The following is an 11,892-nucleotide window of genomic DNA, read 5'->3' on the forward strand; positions in this document are numbered from 1 at the left end:
TCCAAACAGGATTTAAACAGTTAAAGAACAAAACACCAGGAGTTCCCACTGTGGCTCAGCTGTAACAAACCCAACTATTATCCATGAGCACATGGGTTCGATCCCTGGCCTTGCTCAGTGGGTTCAGGATCCACTATTTCTGTGAGCTGTGACGTGGGTCACAGATGCAACTCGGATACCTCATTACTGTGGCTGAGGTGTAGGCCAGCAGCTGGAGCTCTTATTCAACCTCTAGCCTGGAACTTTCATATGCCACTGATGCATCCCTAAAAAGACCAAAAAAAAAAAAAAGAGAGAGAGAGAGAGAGAAACCAAATTCAGAGGATATGATCTCCTAAATGGGAAGCATCTTAGAAAATAGGTATCTTTGTAGAAAAATTATTTTTCTGGCAGGGATTTATATTCAGTAAGACAAATCTCATACAACTTGGGCCAGGAGGAGGAGATAGAGAGACTCAGAAACAGAAATAATATAGCTAGGTTTATGACCTACACAAGATGGATTGAAACCAGGAAGATGGCATATGTTGGGAAAGTTTAAGAAGGCATATTGTTTTCAGAGCATTCTGGAAGTGGTTAACAGAGACTTAAAGACAAAAAACAAAAAACAAACAAACAAAAAAACATATCCAGGACCATAAGTAAGATAAAAAGCAGTACACCTAACTCTGAAATAGGTGAAGTGCCAATTAGGAACTCTGGCCTAAGGGAATATAAGTGAAAGGATGAGGGAGACGCTTGATCACAAGAAATAATGTACAAGCCAAATACTAAGAACTTTAGTTAGAATCAGTACCTTCTAAATTTCCACTGCTAGCCATGATATAATTGTAAGCAACCAGGTTTACATTTCAGTCTTCAACAATAATAAACTAATATATGCAACAACATATTACAGATATTGGACAAGTAGCACAGGAAGATGATCCTTGATCCAAGGTTGCTGTAGCTGTGGTATAGGTGGCAATTACAGCTCAGATCTGATACAAGGTGGCAAGAAAGAAAGAAAGAAAGGAAGAAGGAAAGAAGGAAGGAAGGAAGGAAGGAAGGAAGGAAGGAAGGAAGGAAGGAAGGAAGGAAGGAAGGAAGGAAGGAAGAAGAGAAGAAGGAAGGAAAGAAAGAAAGAAAGAAAGAAAGAAAGAAAGAAAGAAGAAAGAAGAAAAGGAAGGAAAGGAAGAAGAAGAGAAGAGAAAAGAAGAAGAAAGAGAAAAAGAGGGAAGAGGGGAAAAAAACAAAATGATCCTTGAGAGAATGGAAACAAACAGATGAGGTAAGACTTAATGTTGCCATAGACTACTACCTGGAAAGACTCTGTCTTCATCTTTCAGGATTCACTCATCTCTGTTTATTTCTTTCTGTCTTTTTTTTAAATATTTTTGTTTTATATTTAATAGTCTCTTGGTATGTTTAACAAGTTCAGCAATCTTTACTTTTGTGGTATGTTAACTGATGTTAATCCCATCCACTATATTTTTTTCATTAATACAGTATGGAGATCATCTCTCAAAATCTGATTTGAGTCTTTTTTTTTTAACTTTCATATTTACATGTCTTGCTTAACATTTAATCTTCCTTCTTGATATAAGGATATTAGTACATATTTAACATTCATCTGTACTAATTTTATCCCAGATGTTATTTCTGAGTTGTTTATATGATTTATTTTTCTCTTCATTATGTACTATACTTTTCTCCATTCTTGAATATCTATAATTCTTTATTATTTGTCAGGTATTGTAAATTTTATAGTTTTGAGTGATGAAGTATTTAATTTTGGGGAAAAATGCTAAATTGGAGGATTTACAATGACTAATTTCAAGACAATGTAAAAATAAAATGCTCAATATAAATTTGCGTAAAAATAGACATATAGAATAATATAACAAAATGATGAGTCCAGAAAGAGATTCATACACAACTGATACATATAATCATTTCAACAAATGTGATAAGGATAAATTTTAACAAATGATGTTTAACAGGGAAAATATTGTAAGCAGGATGGGAAAATTAGGTACCTAATAAAAAAAAAATAACATTAACTCAACTTACATATTGTGTAATAATTAACATATTATCTATCACAGACTTTAAAAGAGGCTAAAGGTACTAAATTCCTAAAGGAATTTTTTTTTTCTTTTTAGGGCTCAACCTATGGCATATGGAAGTTCCCAGGCTAGTGGTTAAATCAGAGCTTCAGCTGTCAGCCTCTACCGCGGCCACAGCAGCGGCAGACCCGAGCAGCATCTACAACCTACACCACAGCTCATGGCAAAACGGATCCTTAACCCACCGAGCAAGGCCAGGGATTAAACCTGCATCCTTAGGGATACTGGTCAGGTTCATTACCATTGAGCCACCACAGGAACTCCTCTAAGAGAAAAATTTTATATCTTAATGATCTTAAGGAAAGATTTATATGGTATAATAATACATAAGGGAAAATTTTATAAGCTAGTCTTGATCAAAATTAAGATTTTATGTTCTTCAAATGACAGGTTTAGAGAAAAATAAAAAGTTAAAAGAGAATTGGAGAAAATATTTTGAAAACACTTGATGAAAGGACTTATATCCAGAATACAAGGAAGGCTTACAACTCAATTATGACAAACAGCCTGATTTTTAAATGAACAAAAGATTTGGAGGGGGAAAAAAAAATTCTAAAGAAGAAAAGCTACTACATACCCACTAGAATTACTAAAATTTTGAAGTTTGACCATGCCAAGTGTTGACAAGGAGGTGGAAGAATTGAAACTGGCATAGAGGGAACATAATATGTTACCATCGCTTCAGAAAAGTTTCATAGTTTCTTTAAAAGTTACCACATGAAGGAAAAGGTAACTTTACAATGGAGGAAGCTGATAAACACTACATCAGTTGTGTATCAACGTTAATTTTAACATCATCAGTGATAAATTACATTGATAGCGTATATCCTTGATATGATGTGATGAGAATGCATATTAATTCTATCATCCTCTATCCAAGAAACATAGGCCCCTGTCTAATCATGAGTAAATCACCAGATAAACCCAAATTGAAAGACATTCAACAAAATGCCTAATGAGTAGTATGCCTCAGAATGGTTTAGGTTATCAAAAACAAGGAAAGTCTGAGAAACTGTCACACTCTGGAGAAGTCCAAGAATGATTGCTGTCTATAGTGTGGTATCCTAGATAGGATCCTGGAACAGAATAAGAACATTAGCTAAAAACTAAGTAAATTACAATAAAGGATTTATTTTAGAGAAAAACAATGTGTAAATATACTTCATTCTTTGTGACAAGTGTACCACAGTTATGCACTATATGAAAAATACACAACTTAGAATAGATTTACAAGGAGGTCCTGCTGTGTAGCATTGAGAACTATGTCTAGATACTCATGTTGCAACAGAACAAAGGGTGGGGAAAAAATGTATACATGTAAGGATAACTTGATCCCCTTGCTGTACAGTGGGAAAATAAAATTTAAAAAATAAATAAATAATAAGTAAATAAATATTTTGAAAAAAAAAAAGAAAAAGAAAAAGGCTTCGGTGCAGTGTATATAGGAGACCTCTCTACTATCTTTTCCACTTTTATATAAATCTGAAATTACTCTAAAATAAAAACTTTACTGTGCTCAATTCAGTAGCACGTATACTAAAACTGAAATGATATGGAGTTAATTAGCATGGCCCCTGCACAAGGATGACATGCAAATTTGTGGAGTGTTCCATATCTTTAACCAAAAAAACCCCTGCAATGAGGTATCACCTCACACCAGTCAGAATGGCCATCATCAAAATCTCTACAAACAATAAATGCTGCAGAGGGTGTGAAGAAAAAGAAACCCTCCTACATTGTTGATAGAAATGTAGGTTGGTGCAACCACTGTGGAGAGCAGTATGGAGTTTCCTTTAAAAACTAAAAATAGAGCTACCATATGATCCAGCATCCCACTCCTGGGCATGTACCCAAAGAAAACCATAGTTTAAAAGGATACATGCATGCCAGTGTTCATTGCAGCACTATTTATAATAGCCAAATCAAGGAGGAAGCCTAAATTTTCCTCAAGATAAAGAAGATGTGCTACAATTATATTATTCAGCTATGAAATAGAATGAAATAATGCCATTTGTGGCAACATGGATGGACCTGGAGATTATCATACTAAGTGATATAGGTCAGACAGAGAAAGATAAATATCATATGAGATCATTCACATGGGCAGTCTAACAAAAAAATGATACAAAAGAATCATGTTGCAACAGAACAAAGGGTGGGGAAAAAATGTAATTGTAATGTATACATGTAAGGATAACTTGATCCCCTTGCTGTACAGTGGGAAAATAAAATAAAATAAATAAATAATAGTGCAGAGTGAAAAAAAAAAAAGAATTTATTCACAAAACAGTAACAGACTCAAAGATTTCAAAACCACACTTATGGTTTCCAAAGGGGAAACACAGGGGAGGGATGGATTGGGAGGTTGGGATTGGCATATATACACTACTATATATAAAATTGGTGCATATCAAGGGCTTACTATATGGTACAGGGAAATCTATTCTTTACTCTATGCTAGCTTACATGGGAAGAGGATCTGAAAAAGAATGGATATATATGTATAGGCATGGTTGATTCGCTTTGCTGTATACCTGAAACTAACACAACATTGTAAGTCAACTTTATTCCAATAAAATTTATAAATAATAAATAAATAAAAGAATGCTCAGCTATAGTAGATGCTTGATAAATATACGAAATAAATAAATGGGTAAATAGAAAAAAAAACCTTATTAAATGTAAAAGTTACCTTATGACCCAGCCCTTTAATTCTCATGTATTTATCAAAAGGAAATAAAAGTACATGTCTAAAGAAGGCCTTGTATATAAACATTCATAGCATCTTTATTTCTAATAGCCAAAAACTGGAATGAAACCAAATATCCATCAAAAAGTAACTTATGAAAACACTGTATTTTATCTATACAAAACCATTTAGCAATCCAAGGAATGTCGTATTGATATTTATAACATGTATCTAGACTTCTAAAAAAAGGACTATGTATTTCATAATTTCATTTATTTAAAATTCTAGAAAATTCAAAGTAATCTATAATGACATAAAGGAAACCATTTGAGCAGGGGATGAGAGACAGATTACACAGGGTTACAACAAAATTTTCAGGGTGATGCAAATATTTATTACCTTGATGGTGGTGATATTTTCATTAGTTTCAAAACTCATCAAACAATATACAGTAGATAAAGTTTATTTATCTATTAATTATACCTTAATAAAGCCATAAACAATAAAAGATGCAATGAGTACTGCTTATTTTGTCTTTGTCTTCTATATTCCTTCCCTTGATGATTGTAATAAACTGAGTAATCCTCCAAAGATATCAGGTCCTAATCCCTGGGTCCTGAGAATGTTACTTTATTTGGGGGAAAAAAAAAAAAAGTCGCCACAGATGTGATTAAATACCTTTATGTAGGCAGATTAGCCTGAATTACCCTGTGGGTCTTAAATGTCATCACATACACCCATGTATGAGGGAGGCAGAAGGAGACTGTCAAACAGAAGAGGAAGAGCTAGTGTGGCCATAGAGGTAGAGTTTGGGAGAGACTGGGCTTCAAGCCAAGAAGTGAGAAGTTGAAAGAAGCAAGGAGCAAGCACCCAGTATCCTCCAAAGGAAGAGCATCTTGACCACAGCCTATTTTATTCTCAGAGAAACTGATTTAGGACTCCTGGTCTCCAGAACAAGAATAGTTGTCTGTTATTCTTAGCCATCAGATTTGTAATAATTTGTTGCAGCAACCACAGGAAACTCAGATAATTATCTAATCCATTCCCAAGGATTTAAATACACTTTTCAATTCAGAAAAGATTTTTTTTCTGCTATTATGTCATAGCTGTTTTTAAATCTCCTTTCTAGCCATCTCTTCTAAATTTAAATCATGAAATCCAGTTATCAACTTGATATCTTCCCTTGGAAAATTTCAATATTTCCAAAGTTGAACATCTTTTCCCTAAAATGTGCTCTCTGATCAGCTTTCCCATCTCAGTTTATACCAAATCTGTCCCTCCAATTGCCAGAAATATAACTGGCATCACAAACTCTAATTTTCTTCTTGCCACCAACTCCCAATGTGTTGTGGGATCAGGTTAGCTTTACCTTCAAAATATATGCAGAATCTGGACCACATATTATCATACATATCTACCTCTACTACTAATTTGGCTAAGTCATCCCTATCTTTTATTGGCATTAGAGAAATAGCCTACAGCTCTCACCTTCTACCCTTGCTCTTCCTTAGTCACTTGGGATTAGTTACCCTGTTAACACATGAATAAGATTAGGGCCACTCATTTGCCTAGAACAATTCTCCATTGAACTCAGAGTAGATGTCTCTACAGGGCCATTTAGCTAGCCCTCTTTCATCTACACTCCCACCACTTTCCTAACCTTCTCACCACTCTTTTTTTTTTTTTTAAACAAATAAATTTATCATATCTGTAGTTGTATAATGATCAAAACAATCTGATTTCACAGGATTTCCATCCCACAGCCCAAGCACATCCCCTCACCCCCCAAACTGTCTCCTCCAGAGACCATAAATTTTCAATGTCTGTGAGTCAGTATCTGTTCTGCAAAGAAGTTCAGTCTGTCCTTTTTTCAGATTCCACATGTCAGTGAAAGCATTTGATGTTGGTGTCTCATTGTATGGCTGACTTCACTTAGCATGATAATTTCTAGGTCCATCCATGTTGCTAAAAATGCCGGGATTTCGTTCTTTTTAATGGCTGAGTAATATTCCATTGTGTATATGTACCACATCTTCTTAATCCACTCCTCTGTCGATGGACATTTAGGTTGTTTCCATGTTTTGGCTATTGTAAATAGTGCTGCAATGAACATTGGAGTATATGTGTCTTTGCGAGTCACGGTTTTCTCTGGATAGATGCCCAGGAGTGGGATTGCTGGATCAAATGGTAGTCCTATTTTTAGTTTTCTGAGGAATCTCCATACTGCTTTCCACAGTGGTTGCACCAATTTACAATCCCACCAAGAGTGTACTAGGGTTCTTTTTTCTCCACACTCTCTCCAGCACTTATTGTTTGTAGACTTTTGGATGATCACCATTCTGGCTGGTGTAAGGTGGTACCTCAGAGTGGTTTTGATTTGCATTTCTCTAATGATGAGTGATGTTGAAAATCTTTTCATGTGCTTTTTGGCCATCTGTATGTCTTCTTTGGAGAACTGTCTCTTTAGATCTCCTCCTCACCACTCTTCTATCCCTCACCTACTCCATTCCAGTCACACTGGCCTCCTTGTTGACCTCAAATGCCTTGCCCTAGAGTCTTTGCCCTGACTATTCCTTTCACCTGGAATGCTCTTCTCCAAAACAGATTTCCAAGTCTGTGCTCAAATGTCAAACTCTCAATGCAGTCTGTCCACGTGACTCTACTTAATTAAAGCAAACACCCCCACAACTGTCTTGCACTGTTCTCCTTACCCTGCTCTATTTTTTCTTTTCCCATAATATTTATAACCTTTTTATAAATTATACAATTTATTTATTTTTCATTGTCTCACTGATACTGAAATTATGCTCTTTGAATATGAATTTTTTTTCTCTTGTTTTCATTGATGTGCCCCAAGTATACAGAACAATGCCTGCTTCAGACTAGGCACTCAAAAACTTACTGAATAACTTAATAAAACAATGAATTAACATTAAAGTTAAGTCCTGTTCTCTGTAATTTACTCTCACTTGAATTAAGTAATATGACAAATGCAGGATCTGACAATATTTTCTTGATTGGAACTTATAAGAAATTAATTTTGCTATTGTTCTGGTCAGTTTATATACAAAAGACACTATCTTATTAATGCAATGTCATTCTTATGGATGCCACCTCAAATTGGGTAGAAAGAAAATAAATTCACCTCTATGTTGCTAAATCATTTGGAACCCAATTCTCTTTAAACTTTTGTAAACTGTGCAACATTTTCAAAATAGTTAATTCTTTGAAGTTAGAAGAGTGAAATAAGAACTTGCTAAAGAGTAGTCTGAGCACCTGAAACAATCAATAAACTTCCAAAAAAGTTTTCATTAACTGAAAGAAGTAGCCTAAAAGATAAGAAAATTTGTTGACCTCTTAATTGTATAAATATTTAGTCCATACAAACGCTTTGCTAAAAACTAAATTCCCACAGCAAGAACTACTGCAAAATAAGTGTTTTCATGACAGTGAGAAATAGTTCTGTGTTCTGACAAGTACATTAGGAACAAAAAAAGGCAACAGAACACAGTATAATTCTTTTAAAATTCTATACTAGTTCAATATGAAATTATTAGACATCTATAAATATTTTTCTGCTTTTGAACCACCAGACATCATTAAAAGTTGCAAGACTGAATGGCATACTCTTTTCCACTGCCATTGGGTTTTTATATGCAATTACTAAAATTGCTTTGTAAGCCAAAGGACTATGGGGGCATGATAATTCCTTTATAACTTAGGTTACTATCACTGGAGATTCTAGGATACGAAAGTTTCCTCAAGATTTTGGATGAGAAATATAAATCATATTTGTACTTCTCTCTGTACTGCACGGTACCTACAGGTAGGTTGATATTTAATATTTATTAAACAATGATTGGATAAGAGTAATTACCTTGACATACACCTGAATTTGCTTTAGGCTGTTCTACTTCAGCTGCCATTCCCATTAGCATAATGATTAATCCCATCCACATCCCTTCTATTTTTAGGGGCTCAAGTTGTAATTCTATTTGATCAAACATATACCAGCAATTACAGTAAATGGCTGTATTCATTTATAGCAGTAATTTTATACACTGATCTGTCCATATTAAATAAGGTACCATCTCAGTATTGAGATTTCAATAAATTTTAGGACACACAGATGTACTGAAATTAAAAGTATAAGTAATATTTCTTAATATTTGATCACATGGTCTTCAATTCAAGGTCTTTTATATCCAAGGATGAAAATTCCAAAAAGATGATACACATTGCTTAGTGTACTAGGTTGAATAGTATCTGTCAAAATTTCATGTCTTTTCTGGAACCTCAGAATTAGAACTTAGCTTAAAATAAAGCCTCGGCAGTTGAAGTTAATTCAGTTAATATAAGTTCATACAGGAGCGTGATGGGCCTTTATCCAATGAGAGTGCTGTCCTCATAAGAAGGAAAAGAAACAGAGAGACAGAGAGATACACAGGGAAGAGAGTCATGTGACGTTGAAGGCAGAGTTTGGAGTGATTGACAGCTACAAGTTAAGAGAACAGCAGGAACTGCCTGCAACCAGCAGAAGCTAGGACAAGGAAAAGTTCCTCCCCTGGAACTTCAGAAAAAGCACAGCCTTGCCAACACCTTCATTTCAGATTTCCAGGCTTTGGAAGGAAGAGAGAATAAATGTCTGTGGTTTTAAGCTACCCAATTTGTGATTACTTTGTTAAAGCAGCCCCAAGGAACAAATACACTCAGTTGTGCTCAATGTATGTGTCATATGAAAATCGATAATTTTCACCGTCACTTCACCCCTTTTCCCAACCCCCACACCACTGCACCACTGGATAAAAAACTGGATGCTTTAATAGTCTTCTGTTACAAGAAATACAGCACAAATTTTGGATATGACTAAGAGTACATTTCAGTTTGTATGTCTAGTCACTTCAAATCTGAGACAGTGAGGATACTTACTTTATTTAAAAAAAATCTTTATATATAAAAGATCACCTATATACATATTCATATGAAAATAATTCTAATTCAAACTGAAAAACAGAAATACTTGAAAAGTATACCCTTCCTTTTGAGGATTTGTTACTCAGAGATTGAGCCTCTCTGAAGGTGATCCGTGAAAAATAAAACAGCTTAAAAATGGGAAACTGCAATTTTGGACTCGGGTTTTAACGCAGAACAAATTAGTTTTCATATTAAGAAAGTAATATACATCTGTATATTGTCTTCATATTTTTCAAATGCAATTTGTTTCACCCTCTCATATGATGCAGGCTCCCCACATGGTTTCCTCCCGCCCCACAAAAAACCGTATTTTCAGTCTAGAAAACTCCCTCTTTACCCCAAAATACATATTTTAACCTAGAAAACTGGATTTAAAAAAGATGAGTAAAATATGTTGCAGATATTATCTTGGCCATGCAAATGTCTTCTCTATACACCCACTCCTTGAGAAATAATACATGGAAAAGGAATTCTATTCTAATAAGATAAATGGGATATATATTTTGTTGTTTTTAAGAAACATTGAAGGAGTTCCCATCATGGTGCAGTGGTTAACGAATCCAACTAAGAACCATGAGGTTGCAGTTCGATCCCTGGCCCTGCTCAGTGGGTTAAGGATCCGGCGTTGCCGTGAGCTGTGGTGTAGGTTTCAGACGTGGCTCAGATCCTGCATTGCTGTGGCTGTGGCATAGGCCGGTGGCTACAGCTCTGATTAGACCCCTAGCCTGGGAACCTCCATATGCCGAGGGAAGTGGCCCTAGAAAAGGAAAAAAAGAAAAAGAAAAAAAAAAGAAACATTGAACGAAAAGCATTTGATTTTTGCTCTAAGAAGACCAGAAACATTGATTTCTCCAACACTCCATCCAGAAGATCACCCTACTGGAGAATTTACAGACCATAGAGAAGTTGGATGATTATATCTATGCCACTATTTGCATTATTTTATTAGCTGATACCTAATTTCCTTCCAAGTTATCTCTGGTTATGCAGGAGATAGCATTTCTGTTGTCCTTCTTTATCCAATAGGCACATATTTTGAATTTCTCTGTGATTAAAACACAAAACAGCATTTGTTTACATACCTATGTGCATTTTCACCTTAGCAGATTGCTTGTCTCTATTGCTTCTCTGAAGTCTGTAAGAAGAAGCACTGGGACATCCTAAAGAGTAGATGAGAATGAACTGACTGAGACCTAATGGTCTAGGGCAGCTGATGGGCATAAAGAAGAAAGGTATCCACATTGTCATCCTATATTACAATCATTTTCCTTTGTTATTTTCACCCATGGATAGCATTCAGTTAATACTCCGAAATGATTTTTTAAACTTTTAACACAATGATCCAGTAATTACATGAACATCTTCTGTTCTTATCTTAATCATTTCTTAGGTGATTTTAAAGTATGTTGAATATCAAGGTGTACTTGATCATGTCTTTGGTTGCCCCTATTTGACAGAATGAATGTGGACATGTAATGACAAATTCATGGTCATATAATTCATGCTTTTCTGATTTCCCTCTGATTATACATAACTTTCTCTTATATTTTTAGACTGCTCGGCCACGCTACCTCTCTTATATTTTTAAAAAATAATCCTGAAATGAAACTAGTGCTATGTACAATTCCTTCCATTAGAATGTATTCTAAAGTCAGACCAAAAAGATTGCACTGAATTAAGTTGTTTTTTTGTTTGTTTGTTTGCTTTTGTCTTTTTGATTTTTCTAGGGCTGCTCCCATGGCATATGGAGATTCCTAGGCTAGGGGTCTAATCGGAGCTATAGCTGCTGGCCTACGCCAGAGCCACAGCAATGCGGGGTCTGAGCCATGTCTGTGACCTACACCACAGCTCATGGCAACGCCGGATCCTTAACCCACTGAGCAAGGCCAGGGATCAAACCCACAACCTCATGGTTCCTAGTCAGATTCGTTAACCGCTGAGCCACAACGGGAACTCCTGAATTAAGTTTTTATTTCAGTTACAAATTTGAATATGGCTGTAAGTTGAGTGAAGGAATACATGTGAAAGTGCTTTGCATACTCTAAGGTTGGTTGTAATAAATAACAAACTATATTCAAACTGGACTTTAAGAAAAAGAGTCTTTGTGACATGTCCCTTTAT

At 35.3% G+C, this 11,892-nt stretch overlaps 1 non-coding gene across 1 annotated transcript; it reads left to right on the top strand.

The window, feature by feature from the left end:
* Positions 1 to 3,620: 3,620 nt before the first annotated feature.
* On the top strand, positions 3,621 to 3,727 carry LOC125121661 (U6 spliceosomal RNA). The gene has a single exon (XR_007133544.1). It is a non-coding gene; the product is annotated as a U6 spliceosomal RNA (small nuclear RNA).
* The last annotated feature ends 8,165 nt before the right edge of the window (positions 3,728 to 11,892 follow it).

This window comes from Phacochoerus africanus, chromosome 2 (assembly GCF_016906955.1).
Source record: "Phacochoerus africanus isolate WHEZ1 chromosome 2, ROS_Pafr_v1, whole genome shotgun sequence".
Classification (NCBI taxonomy): domain Eukaryota; kingdom Metazoa; phylum Chordata; class Mammalia; order Artiodactyla; family Suidae; genus Phacochoerus; species Phacochoerus africanus.